The sequence below is a fragment of the Pteronotus mesoamericanus genome, unplaced genomic scaffold (assembly GCF_021234165.1).
Source record: "Pteronotus mesoamericanus isolate MK-2021 breed Mesoamerican mustached bat unplaced genomic scaffold, CSHL_Meso_final contig_502, whole genome shotgun sequence".
NCBI lineage: Eukaryota > Metazoa > Chordata > Mammalia > Chiroptera > Mormoopidae > Pteronotus > Pteronotus mesoamericanus.
Window position 1 is genome coordinate 3,153,891 of NW_026555187.1, and position 24,570 is coordinate 3,178,460.

The 24,570-nt window shown below is 49.6% G+C and overlaps 1 pseudogene; it reads left to right on the top strand.

Annotated features, from left to right (window-relative positions):
- Positions 1-22,390: 22,390 nt before the first annotated feature.
- LOC129074924 (40S ribosomal protein S20-like) lies at positions 22,391-24,064 on the top strand (annotated as a pseudogene).
- The last annotated feature ends 506 nt before the right edge of the window (positions 24,065-24,570 follow it).

Below are 24,570 nucleotides of genomic sequence, written 5' to 3' on the forward strand. Positions count from 1 at the left end.
TTTGACTAGGGTCTTTGTCCCTCGGGGACATTTGACAACGTCTGAAGACATTTTTGTTTGTCATAGTGGAAGGGGAGGTGCTACTGGCATCTGGTGAGCATTGAGCATGGTTGTTGTTCAACACCCGACAATGCACAGGATAGCCCCCACAAAAAGAACCACCCGATCCCAAATGCCAATAGTGCCAAGACTGAGAATCCCTTTACTAAAAGGATTGGAGGGCAAAGAAACTATAATCAGCAAACAATTTAAGAGGCCAGTGTGGGCACAGAGGGCTCTGACCGTGCCTTAGGCTAGCTCCGGTTGGCATCACCTCTCCCAGAATCTTCTGTGCAAACGCAGAACGCAGCCTCTGAAGCCTGGAGGGCCCCGGTGTGGCTCCCATCACCCCTCCTGGCAAAGGAATTGTTATTTAGTGGTTTGCATACTTCATACTTTGCTGCATTAATTAAAACAAACATGTACAAATCCTCCAGTTCTCTTATCCAGAAAATGTTTTGAGAAATTCTTGCCACAAAACTTTCTTCTGAAATAAAAGCTTGTTTAGTGTTTAAATGCTCAGCATTAGGGGAACCACACTGGGTCAACTTTAGAAAGGTCATAATTCAATGCACATGAGTGGCTTTTCTGGTCTTGAGAAAAATGAGTAACATTTCCTTCTAAGGAATCACATCTTGGAAAACATTATTCCTCCCACTTTTCTAAGTGGCCTCTGATCCTGGGCCTCCAACACCACACTTGGCATAATACATGCAGTAGTAGGCACCGCATAAATAAAGGTGTGTGGGATGCACAGTATGGGGATTGCAGTGATAGAACCATTTCATTTGAAGTAATTTAACAATATGAGTCAAGAACAATGACTAACATTTATTTTGTACTTAATATTCGCAAACACTCAGAGTGAATTATTTTTGACTGCTCACAAAGAAGAGGTGATGCGGTTGGCGCCACCACCACACAGGAGAAAATGCGGCCCTGTGGGAAGTGGATTGCCCACCAACCCCCAGCTGGTGAGTGGACAGCAGGGACTCGCCAGCCTGTCCCCAGAGCCCATCATTTAAAACCTTTGGCTGCATGATGTGGCTACTCTTACTGATGACACCCAATTCCCACACTCTGATTTGAGCCTCACAGTGGCCTTGAGGGATTAGCACATAGGACCCCATTTGGTAGCCACAGAATTTGAGGCTCGGAACATGGACATGCTTGAGGTCCTGTGTCTACGGAGTCCCAGTGCTGCATCTAGAAGCCTGGCGGTCCTTCATGTGTCATGGTCGGTGTCAGTCATTGACATATTCCCTCTGCTCAGAATCCGCCCTTCATTGCTCTGTGTGGATGAAGCTGGGTCCTGTAGATGCTTCTTCTTTGCAGTGGGCACCATGTTGACCTTGTTGGTAGAAGGTGCCAGAGGGACACTGTCGGAAGGAGAGGGATTTTCTCTTCTGGCCCAGGCTCCGGATGTGCATGCTCTGTCAATGCCCGGCTGCTCTGTCAACGGCCCTGGACACCCGGCTCCCACAGGGCCCGGCGCCCAGCAGCCTTCCTCGGCGCCTCCCCAGGAGCTCGGCAGGGAGTTCTGAGACTCCTGGGAACAGCTCTCCCTGGCGCCCCAGCGTGCATGTTTCTGGCAAGTTCTGCCAGCATGTTACCTCAGCAACATCATGGCCCTCCAGGGAGCAGCGACTGGGCCCCCCAGGACATCTGAATCTCAGCCTTAGGATGGTGACTGCTCCTTGTATCTGCGGATTCTATAGCTTTTAGGGCTCTTTTTCTCCTTATGAGACGGTTCCCCGTAACTTCAATGTCTTGTTACAGTTAACAACTCCTTATTTTAAATGTCCCCTGTTCACACGAATGTGTGGCTTCTGTCTCCTGGTCGACCCCTGACTGATATAGGCTGCTTCCCTTGAGAGCATCTGATTGTGGGATTAAGACTAAAAATTACCTGGCACCCCATAAACATGAACAAGGGAACCATGAAGCCAGCAGCTAAGGGAAATCTGCTGTTACCTTTTTTTCTTAGTTTATCATCTAAGTTTCATGGAATGCAAGGGAAAAGGATCAATTATGCTGCACTTTTTATAAATGATACCTATGAAATATACAAACGTTATATGCTCTAAAAACAATTCAAAGTCTTTTTTATTTCTAAATTATGTTTCAGGTAGATCTCTAAGTACAATATCCAGCATCCAGTTCTGCGACCATCTGATTGATTGATTCCGATCATTTTTCATTTCTGTATGTTCCCTCTCCCAGGAATGAGAACATATGATCATCAGCCCTCATGCCAACCATACTGCCTCACATTCACACAGCAGGTTCACACATGTTAGGTCATTAAACCATCAATGCAGCTCCTGCGATGACAATCATAAGTTACTGTCCCCGCTTTAGACAGACAAACCTGTCACTGAGAGCATTAAATGACTCTCAAAGGGGCAGCGATGAACAGCAAAGCTGCATCTAGGACTGAGAGCCGAGCCTCCAAGTCCACTGTTCATTTCCTGTTGCCTCCCCCATGTCTCTCTGTTTCTTGGACAGACGCTATATCATCTTCTAAGGAATTTCAAAGATCAGCAAATGGAAGGGTGTGGGGACTAGTTGGGTGGCCCTAAGGCCCTTCTAGTATTGCTTAAGTCACTGTCGAGCAGTGGGCGCTTCCTGCGCTGGACTAGCTCCACCCTGACCCCAGAGCAGCCAGGGGCTGGGAGTGAAAAGGGCGAGGAAGCGTAGCCTGGCAGGGACCCCTAGGGCCATTCCCCCACAGGGAGCCAGGCACACAGGGGGGAAGTGAGTGAGTGGGGAGGGGGGCGTTGTCAGCGTCCCCTCTGTCCTGCTTGGGTGCTAGCATGGCTCTGAGGGAGAAGTCTCCTGCCATCTGAGGGTGCGTGCTGGGTTGGGGCTCGGACACCCGTAGAGAGCCAGCCCCCAAGCCTCCCTTTGTAGTAAGGTGGCGGTATGGCGTGCTTTGTACCACTGTCTCTAGGGTAGTTGCTTTCTGCTGATTATTTTTAGCCCCCCTTTTCTTCTTGACTTTAATGATGGGGTCCCCCTGTTAGGTTCCCCACCGACAGCAGGCGCCGGGATGCAGGACCGAGCGCCGTGGGCTTGTGTTCCCTCTAGAGAAGCTCACTTGGAGGAGAATAGTTTGATGTTCTTTGAGTTTCTCTCATTTTGTGAAAACAATTCTTTCTTCCTGTTTTCACTGGTGATTCAGTTTTTCTGCTCACCAAGGTGTCACAGGTCAAACTCAGATTCATTCTCTAATTCTGTGATCCTTCATAGTATCTAAGGACACATCGATAGATAAATACATGCACAAATAAAGAAACAGATAAAACTCAATTTTATTTTTAGCTTCATTTTATTTTTCTATTTATTTACATTGTATTTTTCCATCACCATTTATCCCCCCAGACCCTCTTCTACCTCCCCACCCCCCTCCCCCACAATCCCCATGCCATAGTTAGTGTCCGTGAGTTCTTTCTCTCTTTTTCCTTTTTTGCTCAATCCCTCCACCCCCCCCCCCCCCCATATCTCCTCCCAAGAGCTGTCAGCCTGCCCTCTATCTACGAGCCTGTCTCTATTTGCCTGTTAGTTCAGTGTGTTTATTAGATTCTACATATGAATGAGATCATACGGTAACTGCCTTCCACTGACAGGCCTATTTCTCTTAGCATAATGCTCTCCAGTTCCCTGCATGCCGTCTCAAAGGCTAAAAATGTCTTCTTTCTTTTACGGGCCGTGCACAATTCCACTGTGTAAACGTACCACGGCCTTTTTATCCGCGCCTCTCCTGGCCCCACCTGAAAGCACGGCTTCTCTCAGGCCGCATCCTGCTGGGTGCTCCTGTCCCTGCAGTCTCGGCTGCGCTGCTTCTGCGGGGGCTCAGGGCAGGCCGTCCCCAACTATGCCTGAGTGGCATATTGATTACTTTGAATTAAATTTATTTGAAAAACAACTGGTGCAAAAAGAGCATTCTGACCCTCCCTTGTCTACCTGACCGCAGGGAATAAGTCTCCTCAGTGGAAGGCGTCTTCCCTGTACCTGGCGACTGAGGGAGACGCCTGAGTTGGAGAACTCAGGGCCAAGAAGCCTGTATAAACAAGACTTGTTACTGTTTTTTTTTCTTTTTTTTACTAATTTACTACTTAAGCCCAAGTTTTACTTAGATTCCTTACTAGTTAACCACCCAAAGCTAAGTTTCTTTGTCCTTCAGTTCCTCACAAATTCATTGTCAAACCCCTTGCCTCCAGCTTCCTGCCCATGACCGTTTTTTTTTTCTTTTCTTTTTTCTAATATAAATGATGATTGTCAGCTGAAAAAAATCAGGTAAAACGTTTATTATAAATGACTGTTGTAATCTTCATTTCACAGATCACTTATTCAGAAAAGGAAGTGGGCTTGCGTTACAGAGCCGCCTCTGGGGTGTTCCGGGGGGGCTGTGGGCAGCGGTCAGGAGGCGCGACGGGCGTGCTGAGTCTGCCGCCCACCAGTTCAGTGCGCTGAGCACGACGTGGGACTTCAGGGAATGTCTGTCTCCGTCTGCAAAGGGGAGCACATACTTCCTGCCTGTTCCTATTGGCTCCGGTGAGCGGGGTTCTAGGTTTGTAAGATGCCCTATAAATCTAAAATGATATTACTGTTTACCATTAGTGAATACTGTTCATTTATTATAAGTGAAAATAAACTCTATTTAACCTGCATACCATATACTGAATTTCCATCTCTCCCAAGACCAGAAGAGACCCTCTCTCTGTTTTTTTTGTTTGTTTGTTTTTGTTTTTCAATTACAGCTGACATCATTTGATAGCAGTTTCAGGTGTACAGCAAAGTGGTTAACCCTCTGTCTGGTTTTAAAGTTTGTCTCTGACCCAAGAGGCGGTTGTGAGGCTCAAGACCCTGCAGCGGAGGCTGCCAGGGACAAAGCCCTCTGTCTTGGTCTGAACACAACGCGACCCGGGATAGGACATCATATTATATTTCAGGCCAGGCGGCTTGTCAGTCAGCCTCTTACCCTGGGGGTCTGCAGGTCAAAGCCAAGTGGACTGCGGACCACACTCTGGGAACTGCTGGCTTTATTGTCAGGGAGGACCGCATCTTTCTCATGTCTAGGGCATAGAAGTACCAGTCTTGTGGGGGAAATCGAGGCAGATACAGCTTGCTGTTGATTTGCATTATATCTTGATTTGGGCTTACAGAACTGTGTGCAGAGTTTGGCTGATACAGTTTAATCAGGCCCTCTTTCACCTAAAAGGTTGTGTCTCTAGCTTTCCTTGCCAAATACAATGAAATTCCTTTATCGGGGCTCCCTGGAGAGGAATGGCCATATATTTTAGGAGCATTTGGCTTAGCAGTGTGAATTGTGCAACAATTTTCAGAGAATATCCAGCGATATCCTGTTTGGATGGAGAGTGAAATTTTTTTTTTTTTTTTTTTTTTTTTTTAGTGGAAAAGTGAATCTTACAAAATCAGGCCAATTCCCTGTGCTTTCTCTAGTTCGCTTCCCCTGTGGATAGGAGAGAAGTATAGAAGTATTGGGAGTATCTTCACACTTCCTGATAGGCAGGAGAAAACAGGTTTTCATCAGTGAGGGCGTTAACCCCACAGTAACCTCTCTAATCAATATATCGCATCAGAGTTGTGCGCCTCTAACACCTTGAGGTATTTGCTCACGGTCTCTCGGGGCTCGGGGGCCTTTTCTTGGCTCTCCTCCTTCTGTCCTCTGGTTTCCTTAGCCTGTACAAAACAAAGATTTTGAAAGAGCCCTTGGACTTCTGCACACTCCACCAGGTTGTGCAACCTCTTCAATTTTGAGAGAGAAAACACAGCCAGGGGTTGCCAGCTACGACATGGCAACAGCAATGCGAGACCTGAGACCCTGGTTCAGGCTCTGGTCCTCTCAGGCCTGGGCGCTCCTGCAGCCTCCTCCCCAGTCCACCTGCCCCTCTACCCTGCAGAGCCCTGCCACAGCCGTCGTCCCGGACGCCAGTCCCCCGGCTCCCTGCCCTGCCACCAGGGAGGTGAAGCCCGCTCCCCAGCTGAGCTTCTGCAGTGCCTCACGCCCCACACGCAGCGCGTTCTCCTTCGTAAGCCCCCACTCCTGCTCAACGCAATGCTTCTTTCCTGTCCTGCTGCCCATTCCTGCTCACTGTCATTTGGGCTTTGCTCAAGGTGTCCGTTTCTGGCTACCCTAAGATACATTTCTGAGCTTCCTTGCCCAACCGGAAGTCAGCTCCTTCTTGAGAGTGGAGCTCAAACTTTACGGCTTCCTCAGCACCTCCCTCACCCAAAGTGATCTCTCATAGGTTTCAGGATTTTTATTTTTTTTTTTAAATTTTTCACTTCAGTCAATCACTCAAAGTCCCACAACTGCGATCTTCAATAACATCGTGGTCTGAATGTCTGCATCCCCCCAACCTTCATACATTGGCGTCCTAACTGGCATTGTGATGGAATTTGGAGATGGGGCCTTGGGGAAATAAGTAGGATTAGATGAGGTCGTGGAGGCAGACACCCTGGCCTGATGAGATTATTCTTGTATAAGATAAAAGCCCAGAGTCTTCCCTGTCTGTCTCCCTCCCTCCCTCCCTCTCTCCCCACTCCCTTCCCACTCCTCCCCTCTGCCTTCCCCCCTCACCCCACTGTAAGCAGGCAGGACTGAGGAAGGACCTAGAACACGGGGAGATGGTGGCCATCTATCTGCAAGCCAGGGAGAGAGGGTGCTCACCAGGGCCCGACCACGCTGACACCCTGATCTTGGACTTGAACCTCTAGAACCGTGAGACAGTAACTCTGCTGTTTAAGCTCCTGGTTCATGGTATTTGTCATGCAGTCTAAGTTTAGACAGATAATAGTTCAAGTCTTTTGCTGGGTAACTGTTTTTCTTTTTTTACTTCCTACCTTCCTGGAAGGCTAGCTCACTGTCCCAGAGAACAAGGGTCTTAAGCAAGATGGCTGGCACCCTCACAGGGCTTGATACTCAGAATGTGAGCTGATCTCATTTCAGGCCAATTGAAGAAAGATCTGTCTGCATTTATGGAACTATGTTTTTTGGAAATAATTCAAGAGATTCAATTTTATATCTTTAAGATTGTATTCTAACTAGAATAATGTTTCCTAAAAATATTGTTCAAGAGAACTTTTGAGACTTTAATGTGCAAATAGAAATTATTTGTTGATTCCCTTAGTAATTGGTTATGAATGGGTATTCCTTCCTTTTGACAAGACTATGTTTGTTTTTCATTCTCCAGTTGTGGTTTGAACTGCCCACCTGCTATCTTGTCACATGATTTTTTTCACAGCAAGAGGTTTTAATCACAAAGGTGAAGGTTGGCCTGTCCTGCCTCCTGACCCACTGAGACTTCCCAGGACCCTGAATCAGGATTGGTGAGGCTTAACAATATATGCCTTTTACAAAATGAGTTCTTTTCCCTTATCTGTCCACATTTTGCAAAAGCTTTATCTTTTCTAGGTGTTCCCACTATATGAGAAAGAAAAAAAAAGTTACAGAGGGCCAATTTCCCACCCCTCCCCTGCGTCTAAAGTGCGGTTCTGACGCTTTCTCTGTAATGTGTCCTGGGACAGTTCTAAGAATAGCAGGAAGGAAGGGACTGACTCCTGGGAACTCACTGCACCTCCATTTAGAAATTTAAGAAGGCTAGGTGACCCAGAGGTCACAGCAATTCAGTGGGGCTGCTGTGTCCTCATTGGGAACAAGGATCACAATGCATGTCCTGTCCTCAGGGCGATGTTGGTGTGTCAGGTGCTACCCATAGGTAGCACATTATGAGACACCCGGTCTGTTGAGGACCTCGCCTGGCTTGGCCTGCCCTCCCCCACTCCTGGCTCTGTTGTGGAGGCTGCTCTCAGGCAATTCTGTTTCCTGCTTCACCCCCCGTGACTGCTGCTCCCTCTTGCCTCCGCGATGATTGCCCCCCAGTGACTGTGTTCAGAATCCTTGTTCAGAAACATTCTGTGGTCTCTTAAGTGTCTATGGCATTAATTCCAAATGGCTTCAAAACAGTATTGCAAGCCCTCCATCATTTTTTTCTGCTCCAAACTTTCCGCCCTTCTCTCTTATTACAACCTCTCATGCTTGTTATTCACAACCCCCGCGGGTCTGGACATACTCTGATGCCTCCCACCTTTCCTTGCACGTGTCTCTGCGCCTTCGCCAGCCTGGCCAGTGCCGTGCTGTGTCCAGCCGTATCGGAGTTGGGGCAAAAGAAAAAGTACAGACCCCTATGCACACTTGTCAGATATGCTCTCCTATGTGGACTCAAAGGCAAAAGTTAGTAAAAGTCCGACACTCAGAACACGTGACTCTCCAAGAAGCTGTGTTGCCCAGCCCGTTCGCAGGTCACTGTCCACCCTCTGAAACTGTCCTAGTTAGGGGACTGGGGAACCAAGAGCTGATTGAAAATGACTCTTCCCATTGTCTAAGAACGCAGGGCCATGAATCAGACATCCTGTCTCTACAGAAATTTGGATATTGTGTTCATTATAGGCTTTTTGCTTTTGTTTTTATTTTTAAAATATTTAATCACAATGGGGCCCATCCCCGTCACTGAGCTTTTTAGCGCCCTTTACATTTTGCGCCCCAGTCAAGTGCCTCGCCCGTCTTACCCTCATCCCCACCCTGAATTTAACAAAACAGGGCTCTGAGAATCCTGCTTAGACTGTATTTTCTCTAATAAATCTTAGCAGATCTCCCTGCTTGGACTTGATCTGTTTGTCTCTCATATCTGCGCAGCGTGCTGCTCGGGCCTGGCTCTCGGTCTTCGCTGCTCTGCGCTTTGCCGGGTTACGATGGCTGGGTCTTGCTCTCCAGCCAGCTGAGGGCTCCTGGGGAACGAGGTCCAGGCCTTTTTATCTCTCTCTTCCATGCCATGCTCAACACAGTGCTCAGCATGCGTAATTGTTCAAGACGTTAATGATTCAATGGTCTTGGCTTAATTAACAATGATATGCCCCTGCCCTGGAATCCCCCTCAGATGTCATTCATTGTCAAACGGAACTTAGTAGAAGTTCTTCTATTGCAGCTGAGGGGAACTTGGTCCCCAAAGTTCTGAGGACACCAGTGACAAAGCAGCGCCACAGTCACCTCCTGATGTCCTCCTTTAGTGTCTCTTCCTGGGGAGCCTCTTCTTGTTTTCCCTGATTTGATCAGCAAGAGCCCCCCGACAATGAGAGTCCCTAATGCCTTACTCTCCTACAGAACTGGCGGTGGGTGTGATGCCTCTAGTGTTCCTCAGAGTCGCACCTTCCGCTGGCCTCGCCCTCCAGGCGGTACCTCTCAAGCTGGTTGTGCCCTCAGGTCGGCTGTCTCCTCAGGTCAGCTCCTACTTTCTTACTGAGGCTCACTGAGTTTCTGTCCCAGAGGGTCACCCTGCTACACTTTGGGGCGGAGAGCCCAGGGTTTCTGAGACCCAACTGTCCCTCACGATGGTCTTGGGTCTACTGGTGTTTAGGTAATTGGAAGACATTTAATGATCCACTTTTGCATGCTCAGGTTCAGCGGTTATGCCTAAGAATTAACGCAACTCGTAGCAGTGAAAACAAAGTTCAAAACCAAAAGAATGAATTAGCAGCTCAGAAAGTCAAAACGAAGAGACCTCAGTGATCTCTCTACAGCTTTGAAGATGAAATATCCCTGCACTCTGGGGAGCAAAGGAAGGCGTAGTGGGCCATTCTTTAAAGCAAGTACAAGGTGTGGCAGGATACTCCTGAAAAGTCGCAATTGGTCAAGTCACGGTAAAATCAGGGATGAAGTCCCTGAAATCAAGGACCCCGGCTGACCTGCTGCTTCCGGGAGCCCAGGAGCTTGCTGGCTGTTCGGAGGCTCCTTCTCAGCTCTGTGACCTGCTCTCTGCAGACACCTACCGCGGTCTCCCTTGGCTGCGTGACACTGCCTCTTGGTGGCCGCCCCTGATTCCGCCACCCAGCGTGCAGCCCGACCCACTGAGCTGAGGCCAGATATGCCTCAAGAGAAACAGAACCACAAACCCCACAAAAACGAGTTAACACTGTACTTGTTTTGTTTGACCTTCGCAGCCGCCAGTTCAGGAGAGGCCCAGAGCACTTCTCTGGGATGCTCACTCCCAGCCCCGAGGTTAGAAAGCCGGCTGGGCGGGTTTACCAGAGTAACTCCCTACTCGGCCTCTCCCAGCTGCTATCAAGTCTTCCTAGGAAACGGTTTTCTCCATTTTCTAAAGTTCACTTTCTTGCATCTTGTTAAGGGGCATGGGATAAAAGGGTCGCAGGCATTTGGAATTCCGTGAGGCTGATGCCAACCTCCTAGGCCGATGGGCAGTAGGCACACGCTGAAACATGCGCGCTGGCCCGTACATTCACCCGGCCCCATCCCCCTCTTGTGTCTTTCCAAGCCCACTTCCATTGCTACTTTATGTTATTTTTTGCCTCTTTTTTTTCCTCCTTATTTTTGATTTTTAAAGAGAGAGGAAGGGAGGGAGAAAAAGAGAGAGAAAAACATCAATGCACCCTGACTAGGGATCAAACCTGCAACCTAGGCATGTACCCTGACCCTGACTGGGAATCAAACTAGTGACCTCTTGGTTTGTGGGATGATCCCCAACCTACTGAGCCACACCAGTCAGGGGCCCTCTTTGCCTCTTGAGTAAGTGAGTTAAATCCATTCATTTTTGCGCTCATGTGTCTACCTCCTCATCAGTCATGTTCGGCACACCAGCCAGATGCCTGCAGGGCTCGGCCATGACTCCCAGAGCGCCAGAGGGCCCTGCCAGCCCCTCACTGCCAGCGCCATCAATGTTTACCTCCCATGGCTCCCCCCTCCCCATTCCCTGGATGAATTAAGTTTAACTCTCCAATAGAGAGCATTTTGGAGTCTTTATTCCTACAGGAAGGGTAAAAGCAAGATTGTTAAAACCAGCAGGCTGGTGTTCCGATTAGGAAAATGAAAGCCCAGGTTAGTTAACTATTGCTGGGCACCAGGCACTGTGTGCAGGGTCCGTGCCGGGGACCCGCTGCTCATGGGAGGTCAATATGGGCCAATGATCTGCCTCCCAGGGCGGGCTTTCTCAGGAGGATGGCAGACCAGGAACTTTCTAATGGGAAACCTGTTGTTTTTCCCGAGCTTGGTTCCCCATCTCCCTCCCCTAAGCCTCTTGAATGAGGGAGTTCAGCAGCTGCATTTTTGAGCCCTGAGGCTGTCTAACTCTGTAGTATCAAGCAACTGTGGTAAGTAGAGGCTTCATTTCCTGGCTGGGAAGATCCCAGAAGGCGATGCTGGGAGATGTGTCCAGAGGCGACCACTGGTACACAGAAACACAAAATGGAGCAAACACCATCGCGGCTGCCAGCAGCCTCTGAGAAAAAAGGAACCTCATTGTCAGAAACGCCTTCATAAGAGTAGTGTAGGAACCTAGAACCTACCTGCCCCCTCCCAGTGGGATGTTGGGTGTGTTTACAGGTGGGATGTCAGTAAGCCTCACACAGCCCCTGGGAGGCAGAGGCTACTCTAACTTCCCAGGGCAAACCCGGAGGTACAGAGCAGGTGTGGCTTGCTGAGTGTGTCCGTTGGCAGGACAGGGGTGGGTACCCAGTTCTGTCTGAGTCTCCCAGAAATCAAACCCTAACACGATCCCTTCCTCACGGACAAGCAGAAGTCAGGGCCCTGGCTGTCCACTCAGGCCAGAGGGAGGCTCTGGCCTCTGGGCAGGATGTCAGGGGCGCGGCCAATCGAAGTTCCCTCGCTGGCTTGCCACCAGTGCTGAGAGCTCATGCCGTAACTGTGGCTGTGATTATTTAAATTGTCACTATTTTATTTAAATTTTCACCTGCAGTCACTTGCTTACTTTGGGCTGGCTTATTTGCTTCAGCCATATCTGCATGTCTTTCTGGCTCTAATTTAAACTGTTTCCTCTCTTGCTGTTCTATCTTTATTCCCAATCTTGGCCAAAGGCTTCTTAAACAATCTCCCTAATTGGAGGCACAAGAATATATATATTCCTTACCTAAGGATATGTTTATTGAGTTTAGAGAGAAAGGAATGGAGAGAAAGAGAGAGATCAATGTGAGAGAGAAATATCAATCGGTTGCCTCCCATATGCAACCCAACCAGGGATTGAACCCGAAATCCAGGTATGTGCCCTGACCAGGAACTGAACCAGCGACTTTTTGGCACACGGGATGACACTCCAACCAATGGGGCCACTCAGGCCAGGCCAGGCCATAATTTTTTTTGATGATGCTCGCCTATTCCTCACTCTCCTTAGCCTTCATCTTTACAAAGTCCTGTAAGTTCTACTTTTGGGGCTAATTCTGCTCCTCTGCTGTGTCTGCTTCAGACTGTCCCTTTTCTCTTCTTGTAACAAAGAAACTCCTAACACCTATTCATGAGAGGCACACTCTCATCCATCCCTCAAAGTCCAACGCAAATATCACCTCCTCTGGCCAAGTCTCTCCCTTCCACAACTCCTTCCCCCAGAATGGTTGAACTTAGGTGTCTTTCATGCCCAGTGTTCAATCCTCTGCCAACAGATGCCAACCCAGACCCTCTTTAACACTGACTCCCTGGACAGGTAGGAACCAGGCTTTTTCTTCCTTCCTTTCAAGATTTTATTTATTTATTTTTAGACAGAGGGGAAGGGAGGAGAAAGAGAGGGAGAGAAACATCAATGCGTGGTTGCCTCTCACACACCCCCTACTGGGGACCTGGCCTGCAACCCAGGCATGTGCCCTGACTGGGAATCAAACCTGCGACCTTTGGTTCACGGGCTGGCACTCAATCCACTGAGCCACACCAGCCAGGCCTACCTTTGTTTTTCTATCTCAGGAGCTTAATAAATAATGATGATCATGAAACTATACGAATGAATGGATGAACTAGAGCATTTAAATTCTTCAAGGGTTTCAGGAATCAGGGAAGGAGAGGGATGGGGACAGGTGGAAGGGGAAGCAGAGGCAATGAACAGGTGACATAAATCAGCTTATTGGTCACCAGCTGGATTTAAAAGAAAGGGCCAGGTGGGTTTTATTTGACAGGAAGCTGGCTGGCAGCTCAGCCCTGGGGTGTTGCCTGGGGAGCCCCAGGCCAGATAAGAGGCTGCAGCGAGCAGACTCCAGTCCCGGAGGCAGACCTAGTGATACTGGCCTCTGTACATTTTGAACAGAAAGGGGCTAGAGAAGTGACCAAAACACCACTTCCAAGCCTCCCTCGAGCCTTTGTGTAGAGAGCAACGATTTTCAGCGCCTGGAGAAAATTCCGGGACAATGAAAAAGCCGGACGGCACAGGAGAGGAGTGAGGTTTCCACAGCGTGGCCAGAGCGCCTCCTGGTGGATCCACATAAAAGGAGTTTAAAAAAAAACCAAAACAACAAAAAAAAAATCCCTTTCCATATTCTCTCCCTTTTACGTAATCATTCAACTTCCCATCAATTTTTGTATCTGTATCGGGTTTATTCAAACTCCGTGGTTTAAAACAACACACATTGGTTGCACTTCTATAGGTTATAAATTAAGAATGAGTCTCCCCGGGCTAACACCCAGAAGTTGGCAGGGCTGTGTTCCTCCTGGAGGCCGGCGGCTGGGGGCCCTGTGGGGAACCGCACGCCCTTGCCTCGCGAGCTCTGGGGCCTCCTGCGGCCTTTCCTCCATCTTCCAGGCCAGCAACGTGGGGTCCCTCCGACCCTCCTCCTGTTGCCTTGTTTCTGTCTGACTCTCACTTCAACTGGAAAAGGTTCCCTTTCAAGGGTTCCTTTGATTAGGCGGGGCGCACCCAGGTAGTGCAGGGTAATCTCTCCATCTCGGGGTTCCTAACCTCAATCACATCTGCCAAGTCCCTTCTGCCGTGTGAGATGAACGCTCAAGTCTCCCGGGATTACGGGCGGGCGTCTTTTCTCAGCCATCATTCCCCCTGCCCCATCACCGCCGTAATCCTGTCCGTATTCTTCGTGCTCGAGCGCGGAAAGAATGCGATGCTCCTCCCCTCAGCGAGCACCCAAGCTCCTGAGGGAACAGCCCTGCAGGCGCCTTGGCCCCTTCCCAACGCCCGAGGCGCTGCGGGGGCGCTGGGGAGGGGGCCCCCCCGCTCTGCGCGCCGAACTCTGGGAGGACTCCCTGGGGCGGGGGAGCTTCAGCTGAGAGCGAGGAGTAGCGTTTTCCGAACGCCTCTCCTGTGACCACAGCCCGCACCGTCCTGTGTTTATAGGCCATTTCCCACTTGGTTTCCAGGACAGAAGTGTATTAACGCAGCGTGGAATCCTCAGTGCCTGCAGAGAGGTGTCCTTCCTGGGAGCCATGGCAGCCGTGGGAGCCACGTACAGGTAGCTTTACACTGGGATGTCCAACTAGCAAACCAAGTGAAAATAAAACTTCCCGGAATAGTGGTTCTCCTGGAGCTTCACTGGCTGTGTAAGGAAAACGTTCGGGGTGCTGCCAATACTGCCAATCTTGTCCTGAGGGTGGGGACTCCACATGTGTACACACAGTGTGAAGCGGCTGGAGCCACATAACGCCCTGTCCCCAGCCTCTGGCCTGGAACGTGGGTTGAAGCCCACTGCCCTGGTGTGGAGATGTAGACATCTGAGGGGGGGCCCTCCACGTGGGAGGGGGGCCATGTTAAGTCCACAGCCATAGCTCTTCGTTGTGATTCACTCCAGAAGGGCGAACACAGTTCTGCCTCTTCATTTCTTTTTAAGTAAATTTCTAAATAAAATACCATAAACACACAGAACAGGAGAACAAGTCCTGAATAAATACGCCTGGGAAGCCACGATCAGAATCAAGAAGCAGAATGTCACCAGCCCCCAGCAACGCCCCACCTCCTCCTAGAATAACCACTGACCTCTGGGCCTACAAATTCGCTTCGCTTGGCTTTGAACTTTATATAAATAAACTCTTACAGAATGTGTTTTTTGTGTCTAGCTTTTTTCTCTCAGCATTACGTTTGGAGATTCATCTATGGTTTTGAGGAGAACTGCATAATATTTTTTATATAAGAACACCAGTTGCTGAGACTTTATAATGGATTTAAAATTTTTAATATTTTATAATGGATCTTGACATTTAAATAAATAAATAAATAAATAAATAAATAAAATCTGCATTTAAAAAAAGAAAGGAAGGAAGGAAGGAAGAAGGAACTCCTAACCTTTGCGACAACATGGATGGAACTGGAGACTATTATGCTAAGTGAAATAAGCCAGGGGGCGAAAGACAAATACCATATGATCTCACCCATAAGTGGAATCTAGTCAACAAAATAAACAAACAAACAAAATAAACCACAGGCATGGAAACATGGAGCAGACTGAAAGCAACCAGAGAGGATGGGGAAGGAGGACAATGGTGGAAAGAAGGAGAAGGGACTAGACAAAGAACATGTATGAATGACCCATGGACATGGGCCACAGGGTGGGAATGGACTGTGGGAGCGGGGGGCAGGGTGGGACAGACAGAGGAGGGCAAAGGGGGAATAATGGAGACAACTGTAAGAGAATAAACATGATTTAAAAACAAAAATTAAAAAAAATAACACCACTATTTATATATGAATTGATGGCTATCTGGAGCATTTTTAATGTTTCCATCTCCCAATCTGTAAACAACAGCTACGAGACCTGAAACCCAGAGAAAGAGAGGTTGTTAAGATCCTAGCACGAGTTGGGAGCAGGCAGCACTGAAAGCTGGGTCCAGCACTGGTTCCAGCAGCACCCCCAGGCCCTGTGGCTATCGCAGCACCTGATTCAACTCACTGACTTCATGTCAGGTCCACCTGCCTGCTTGAGTGAGCACCCAGCCCTCTCCAACCAGGCAAGGAACACCCCAGGGCAATCTCGGTGCTTAACACCAGCCCCTGTCCGTCCTGAGCCCAGAGCAAGTGCCACTGCTCCCCACTGCTTCCCAGGGCAGGCTCAGCACCCCTTCCCTCCTAACATTTCTCTCGTCAATTTGCCAAGAAACCCAAGAGGAAGAGAAATTCCTGTTATTAAAATGGGAGGGGCCTTGGGCAGGGACACTGAAGCTGTCTGTCACCCCTAGCGTCTCAGTGTGAATATTCATGAGGGTCATCCTACCCTCCCGGTAGGCCGGCGGTGGGGACAGTGAGAGGCTCGCAGCGGGGCTCAGAGATCACCCGGAGTGGTGGTCCCCAACCTTGTATCATGGTCCTTTATTTAAACCAGATTTCAGATGAACATTTTGTGTGACCCCAAACGTTGTCCACCCGTCTCCATGGATCGCGTAGAGTTCTTGGAGGTCCAGGTGAAAACATCTGATCTGGACCAACCACAGATGTTTACCAGGGCCCAGAAGGTGGCCGCTGCTCCTGTGGGCGGTAACTTTGTCACCTCAATACTGCCTCGCACTGAGGCTGGGGTGCATTTCACGGCGGGGGTGGGGAATATGTTCTGCCTTGTGTAGGTGTGCGGTGCTGGCAGGCTTGCCCCTCAGATTCCCACTGCTGGAGATGAGGAAATGCCCCTAATTGGGGCTCCAGAAAAGTTCAAGAATCTCCACCATCTCGGAAGGATGAGGGCAGAATGCAGGCCCTGTGGGCTGATGGGAGCCCTTCGCTCCAGCTGTGAGCCGAGTCAGGGATGCGCTGAGCCTAGAGCCTCTTCTGAGCTGTGAGAGGTTGGGGCGCCCCCTGCTGGCTGGATTGTCACAGAGCATCCCCGCCTTCCCCAACAAAGGAGGGAGGAGGGGTGACAAGTTAGCCCTAGCGCTCCAAGCTAAGTCTGGAAACCAATTCCCAACAAGGTGTCAGGAGGCACTGCCTTACTCTTTGTCGAATGCGAAGTGCACGGATTACAATATTCCTCACAGAGCAGGCCGCACCCACCTCTGGGTACAGAGGAACAGGGTGCGGGGTGACCGGGAGCGTGGGTGAAGAGTTTCTAATGCAGACCTTCTCCAACACCACTTCACCACCTCGGCAGCGGGAATCCATCTGGGTAGACACCTCTGGGTTTAACGCAGCTTAGCGCGTTCACCACTTCCTTGTAATGAATGTGAGCGCTGGAAAACAAAAACGGTTGTTGACTAAGCAGGGAGGTGAAAGTAAGGATGGGGGTAATGTTTAACTAACAGCTTCACTTCTTTTACTTAGAAATCCAGATGTTCTTTTCAAACAATTAGACATTTTAACTTGCTTTTAATCTGTAAGTTGCTGTTACTAATTGCTGCGTTTAAGTGTGCCTCAAACTAATTTTTCAAGAGATTTGTGAGAATTTCTTACAGCTACAGCTAATTCTGAGGGCATCCCAGTCCGGCCTCCACAGGCGAGAGCCTGTGGCAGGAAACGAAGGAGGGAGGGAGAGAGGGAGAAAAGGAGAGGAGACACGGGGCTGGAGGGGGAGTGTGTGTGGGGAGAGTGTGTGTATATTTGACCTATATCTATATGCAGATGGGTCACCACGGCAAGTATTAACTGAGTGCTTGTTATGTGCTGGACCTGTAATGGACACTCAGGATGCAAAGACGGATCGAAGACCCACTAACCAGCCCCGAGAGCGTGGAGCCTAATGAGGGGGACGGCTGGCCCCGTTAAGCCCTCCTGCTGCAGCAGATGCACATGAAGAGCAAGGAGCGACTGCCTGGATAAATCAGAGAAGACATCCCTGAAGAGCGGACCTCTGAGCCGGATCTTGGAGCAGGATCACAGGCTTTCTGTGCGGTGTAAGGGACACGCACTCCAGTCTGAAGAACCCGTGTGGGCCGGGCATGGAGGAGGGCAGCTGACCCAGGCAGGCCACACAACCAGGCGGAGAAACCGATGGTGCCTCCCTCACCCCTGCCCCCGTTCCTGCCCTGTTCTAAATGGGCCGCACAGAGAGGAGGCCAGCCAGGGGTGCCCGGTTCCCTGGGCCAGTGCTTAGCTTTCCCTGATCTCACTGGATGGTTTTTTGTGTTTTGAACGTAGTGCTTATGTTTATTTTTTGTACTGTTGTTCAGTTACAGTTGTCCCGCCTATTCCCCGTGACTCTCCCCTGCCCAGTCTCTGGATGGTTAATCTCCTTCCCACATCAGAACGGACTGACGGCAGAGGGCGGCTGAGGTTCCTGTGGGAGGAGGTGTGTGAGCAAAAGGGGCCGGAGAAAGGGCGGCTGGCCCAGCACACCCGTGGGTCTCTGCCTGGGCTCCGAGTCTGTGACTCCTGCTGAAAGCGCAAGCGCGGCTCTGCTGTGGGAGATGCAGACACAGGCCCGGAGTGACCACGTGGTCCGCCCGGGTCACACAGAAGTTATCTGAGCTACTCTCCAAACACTTTATGTGCCGAGGCCTGGTCTCCTCCCCTGGATTTTAGGACACCCGAGGACACGGACTGGCTCTATTCCCTGCACCCTGTGCCGGCTTTGGGGAAGACACTAGCGGCAGACACCAGCGAGGTGACACCTGCGCGTTCTGCCAGGCAGGGCCTTGCACCATTGCAAGCGAAGCTGGGAAATATTTCACTTACTTACATGGCTCTTTTTCCTCGATTTGTACCCACACACGGTAATCACATGGGGATGGGTCAAGCCGAGCGGGCTTCCCCTCGCAGGGCTGGACTCACTGTGACTCACCGAGGGGTCTGCAGGGATCAGTTCAGCCTGAGAGCGTATCCGTTTTCCTCCTTCCCGGTCCTGGCCCCCTAAGATGAGATCTGATTTTCAGACGCCGCATCTCAGTTTCTGCCAGCGGATGCTGAGAGGTCGGGGTGCCCTCCTCCTACCCCACCATTCGTCGCCACTCCTCTGGGTGAAAATCCAGCCTCCAGATGGCCCAGCTAAACTCACAAAGATGTTCTGGAAAGGAGGGGAATCTTTCCAAAGTTCGGGGGCCTGCGACCTGTCTTTCAATGCGCAGCGCTGCTTCGCTGCCTCTAGGGCTCTGGTTCAGGCATTAGTCGCACCTTCGCAAACAGAAACAGGCCTGCGAGTGACGCCCCCTTGAGGACTCAGAGTGAACGACCGGTGCGGCGGTGATTCAAGGCTGGGGTTTTTGAACCCTGAGGCCTGGAGTTTTTTCCCACACACGTCAGAAGGCCTGTTGAGCAAGGCGTCAACAGGGTGTCCCCTTTGGAAAGGGTGATCAGGGCACTGAAAGGCTGAGATCCAGAGACGGGAGCTGTGGGAAGAGGCAATTCTAGGGCACGCAAGCCTGGCTGGAATTCAGTCTCATGCTGAGGAAGGCTCTGCCGGTGCCGGGTTCTCGTGGCCCTTGGGGAGCCAGGCTCCCCGGTTCTCCGCAGCCTGTCAGGTACCCCGGCTGCAAAGCTTCCCTTGTTTCTGAAGAGGGGGCAGAGACCAGTCAGGTGCTGCAGGGAGCCTCTAAGGGATTCCTCCGGCCAAAACTTCCTGTCCCCTTTTGACTGCTGAGAACGGATCAGATAACGACACGAAAAATGTCCATTCTCTAGAGTGAAAAATCAGAAATTAAGCAGACTTGCCAACCAGGGGCCAGGAAGTCATTTCTCAGTCTCCCAAGTAACTGCTGGTTTCGTCACAGCATTTCTCTACACAGACCCTAAAAAAGAGGACGCAGGATACACAGAATCCGGAACAACGGGATTGGTAAGGGCCCATCTCCCTGTTTCACAGATGACCCGGACCGGGGAAAGGCCAGCCAGTGAGCGCTAGCGATGGGGCTCCCCCTCTAAGTGCCCACCGGTCAGGATTTCCCAAGCTCGTGTACTGTGGAAAGTTCTAAGAAGGCTGAAAAGTGTGCAGCACAGTGAGCAGCTCCTTTAAGGAGCCCGCACGCTGGCTTGGGGAGACACCATTCATATGCTTAGAAGAGTAAAGATGAAACATCCAGGCCGAGTGTGTAAAAATCCAGGTGAGTGACACAGCCACGAAGGCTACGGGACATCAGAGGTGGTGGGGGGGATGTGATTCACCTTCATGAGGTTTAAGTAGGTCAGGGAATGGCTCTACCCCCTGGCACCAAAGCCAGCGCTTACGTTGCAGAGATCACCTTCCTCAGCGGCTGTGCTGGTCCCCGAGGTCTTCGCCTCCTCCAGCCTGTCTGCACCATGACTTTGGAGCTCACCTGCACATGTAAGGCTATGGGGGGAGGGGCAGTTTTAACTGCCTCTGTGGGCTTGTAACTGAACGCAGGTCTGGCTGCCTGATGCTTTGAAAGCCAATACTCGAGAGGCAGATGCTGATATAAAGGAAAGTGGTTTATTTGCAGATGCCAGCAACCTGGAAGATGGGGACCCGTGACTCAAAGCCCATCTCCTGGAAAGATGGGGGACTCATGTCTCAAAGCCCACCCCCACCTCACTGTGGAGGAGAGGTTTTATAAGGAGGGAAAGGGGACAAAGAGATCGAGGGAGAGGGTTGCAAAGTTCTCTACGTGCAGATGAGCATGATCTCTTCCGATAAGGCAGGTGATGGTCCAGTGCGTGTCATCCTGGCTTCATGTCGTCTTGACTTCACATCACCCTGACTCCATGGTTGAAGGTCAGCAAATCTCCTGGAGCTGGGATGCCTGAAGGTCGGAGTCTGCATCTTTTGAAGTTAGCTCCTAGGATTCTTACCCAAACATGCTGTTCATCTACAGGCTATGTATTAGTCAGAGCCACCGTTCACAGAAACAATGTCCAAAGAATGTCTGGGTGGATTACAGTTTCCCACCATTACAATTTTCCATTGTTACAGGCTCCTGTGTTTAAAAAGTGCCTGGCACTTAGTGTGATCTATTTTTTATTTATAGTTTTAAATGTTATTTTAAAAATTCTCTTATAGAATTTTTAAATTCTATAAGAATTTATAGTGGTCAGTACTATTCAAATGTTAGGCATTGTTTGTTGCACTAAAGTCAGGCATTAACAGTTTCTTTGAAGTAAGCCATGCACAAACTGCTAAACGACTTTTTAGGATTGCCTTTGGAAGGAAACAGAGCTCAAAGAAGCAAGTCCTCACCCACTCCCTTCAGAGCTGGGAGGAGGTCAGAAGCAGGGCAGAGTGAGAGGCTTGGGTCAGACAGGCTGAGGTGGGAAGGAAGATAAGGGTGTAGATGAGTGCTAAGGGGGAAGGGCGGACTGGGATGTAGAAAATAAATATTACCAAAAATCTGTAAGGGGGTCTAAGTTCACAATAAATAGTGAATAGTCACTTGTGTCAAGTCTTGTTGGAACTTAGTTCAGGCAGAGGCCTTCCTCTTAGAGTTCGGGGTCTGACCAATGAGTGTGGAATTTACTGCCCTCTTCTGGAAAGAATGGGGAATTGACCTTTCCTTTTCATTGTGCAAGTCCGTTGTAAGCATGGGAACAGCTGAGGCCAGTTTCAGACAGAATTGGAAAGGTGTCTCAGAAGAAGGAAAAACTAGGTGGGAGTAGATATGAAGTTAAGTGTGGACCAAAAAGAGGCCACATGTGAAACCTGACAAGCTCGGGCGAAGGCTCCATGGCAGCCTTACAGACTCAGAGACCAAAAGTAACCACACAGGGTGGTCTGAAGTGAAAACTTCCCAACTAAAAGTGAGTCATGACAGGTAGTCATGTCCTAGGCCAGCATTTTTCCCGAATAAAGGTCAATCTTTGAGGCTGTTGTCTTTTTTTTTAATCTGTGAAAACATACCTGATAATATACTTTTGGAATATTAATTATCTTTTTTCCAGAGCCTCCAAATCACAACCACCCCACCAGAGCAGAGACCACAGATGCCCCCATTGTTGCTATCATCATGCTAATTGTTAGCTGTTAACTATTCTGTACCGCCTATATAAAAGAAGTATGTGTCTCTTCCCTTTACTTGTTATCCAATCCCGGAGGTTCCGCCCCATCCCCTGCTTTGTTTTCTCCTGCCTCTCTAGTCACCAGTGAATTTCATGTAACCCCTTTATGCCTTGCCCTTTGATTCCGGTGTATAAAATAAGTAGTAAAATGGCAATTTTTCCCAGAGCATTTTCTCAATCTGTTAAGATTTTGCTTCCCAGTTTGGCAGCTTCTTGGTTTTGTCATCAGTTTGGTTCAAATAAACACATAAAAAACTCTCACAGTTTTGGACGTTTCTTATGTTGAAACAGGGTAGCATATTTCTCAAAATATGTAGAAAAGTCCCTGAGGCCCATTCAAACTTCAGTAATAACACTCCCCCGCTAAAACAAAGAGCCCTGCGTTACGTCTTTTTCACGAACGGGAAGTATTTGTTGAGATACTACTTGAAGGAGGAAAGGGCCCAGGGTCCGGAGGCAGTCCGACCTGAGCCGGAAGCTGGGCTCTGCTGCTGTTGTGTGGGAGAGTGGCTGAGCACAGGCTGATTATTTAGCCTCTTCGTTTTGACTTTGTCGTTTGTCAGGGGAGGACGGTAACGCTCAACTGAGGAGGAGGATGTGAGAGGCCATATTTCAGGAGACCAATATCTCATGGATTTCCCTTTAAGAAATTTAGTTGAGGAAATGATAACATCATGTTGAGAAAAATAGAGACCCGAGTAAACAGAGAACTACATAAGAAATTCAAGAACGACAATGGGTCCGGGTAGGAGTTGGAACAGTGGTTGCCTTGGGGAAGGGGCGGGTGACGAGGAGGGGCGGCCTTCGGAGGTGAACGGAGGTGAACGCAGCACTCTGTATTTTTACCTGCATGGTAGTTACACATGCACATTTACCCGGCATACACTTAAAATTAGTGCACTTTACCATATGTATACCACACAAAATTTTTTTAAAGGAGGAAAAGGAAGAAGAGGAGAAGAAGGGAAAGGGAAGGGAAAGGAAAGGGAAAAAATGACAGAGAAACCTGTGGCAGGGTTGGGGTGGGGAAAGGCCTGGAACTTGAGTCGCGACAGTGATCTAAGCAAGTTAACCCTGCCCCTCCCCGCTTCCCCCTTCCCCCACCCCTCCCTTCCCCTCCCCTCCCCCTCCCGAGGGCTCCTTAAGTGGCCTGTATGTATCCTGGAGACTGTGGGACGAGACATCCACAGGCAGAGACTACGAAGACTTTCTGCCGGTACCCCTGTGGCCAGAGAGCGTACAGGTGGAACAATCTGTGATCCCAACAGGGAAAGGAATGCCTGTGGGGGCTGAGAGAAAGTGGTTGTCATTAGCAACCCCTTGGCTCAGAGGGGCAGGAGCTGGAGGCCTAGATGGATCAAGGGATGATAGGTTTGCTGCTCCCATAATTCCTGGGAAGTGTTCTGGATGCACGCTCAACAGCTTGGCGATCCCCAAGGTCATTCCCCCCTGCCCCCGCCCACCCCGACCCTGGCAGCCTGGCTGGCAGGCACCCCGTACACGCTAAAGCAACTCAGCTGCAGCTCGCCCCAGCTAATTGCTAGTAAAATAGTGCGGCCAATTAGAGAAATAAAGCGCCTAACTTCAGAGGACTCCAGACTTCAGCCAGCGTGAACAATAAGCGCAGGCAGACGGACCACACTCTTGCCTGTACTTTTCTCAATTCTGGCTCTCTTCAATATCGTTATAAGCAAACTTAACGGAGTAATCTCCCCCTCATGTTCCTTCAAAAGAGCAGGAAAAATGTGAACAAAGCCCCAATGGCTACCCTAGGAAGGTGTTCAGAAGAAAAGATTTGGGGGAAGGAGATGAAAGCACATGAAAGATAGCAACACTTGTTTGGAAACTGTTTGGATGATAATGTTGGACGCAAGTTCATGAGACTTTGAGGAGAATGAGGTTGCATCTGCAGCGCTGCTCCATTCCTGCTCCTGACCCACCGCTGTTCCTTGTTGCTGAGGAACAAGTCCCTCAGGAAGCAGCACCTTAAAGACACTGGAAAGACCCATGTGGGAACCAGAGGTGGCAATTCACTGAATTAGAATTCCTTCAACCAGCCACTACCTAAAGCCCTCGGAGAAGGTGCGTGCTGACTTGATCAGAGGCACAAAGAAAAAGAATATCAAAGCACCAGGACCAGTTTGGATGCCTCCCAAGACTCAGAATCTCTTCTTTCCCAGTGGGGAGGTTCTAAGCCTTGAGATCTTGTTCAGTTGGGGATCCGCGAGCGACTCACTGACTTGCACAGCCTTTCTGTGGTTGTTAAGTAGATTGCTTCCATCAGCACTGAGCCAGGACTCGAGGTAGAAGTCACCATTGCAGATGCTCAAACTGACCTTTTAAAATAAACTATTAGTTGTTTAAAAAAATTGATGAGAAAAGTAGTGAAAATGGGTTGTCCAAAAAGCAAAAGGATGTGTCAATAAAGTCAGTTGATGTCACAGAACTGCAGGAATAATTAGGAATTGAAGTGGTGCAAGGTAAGGGGCCGAGAGAAGGCAGATTGTCGGGAGGAGTGTATATAAGGACACATGTATCCTTTCCCCTGTACACCGGAGCCAGCTAATAGCTACTTGTCACTGAGGCAGAAGGGTTTACTCTGGAAAAATGGAACCAGAGAGCAAAACAAACAAACAAAAACCCCAGAAATCCTGAGGACATTATTCACAACGGAAGGCAGAGGAGATGTGCCACACTTCAAACAGTGAGGGTGCCCAGTTGACATCCACCCCTCCACTATGAGCCCCCTGAAGCCACCTTGTTCCCAATATGTTAACTTTACTCCCCCATCCCCCACCAGGAAGAACTGTTTGCACTGAAGCATCTAGATGTTGTTGGTGGAAACTAGGTTCTC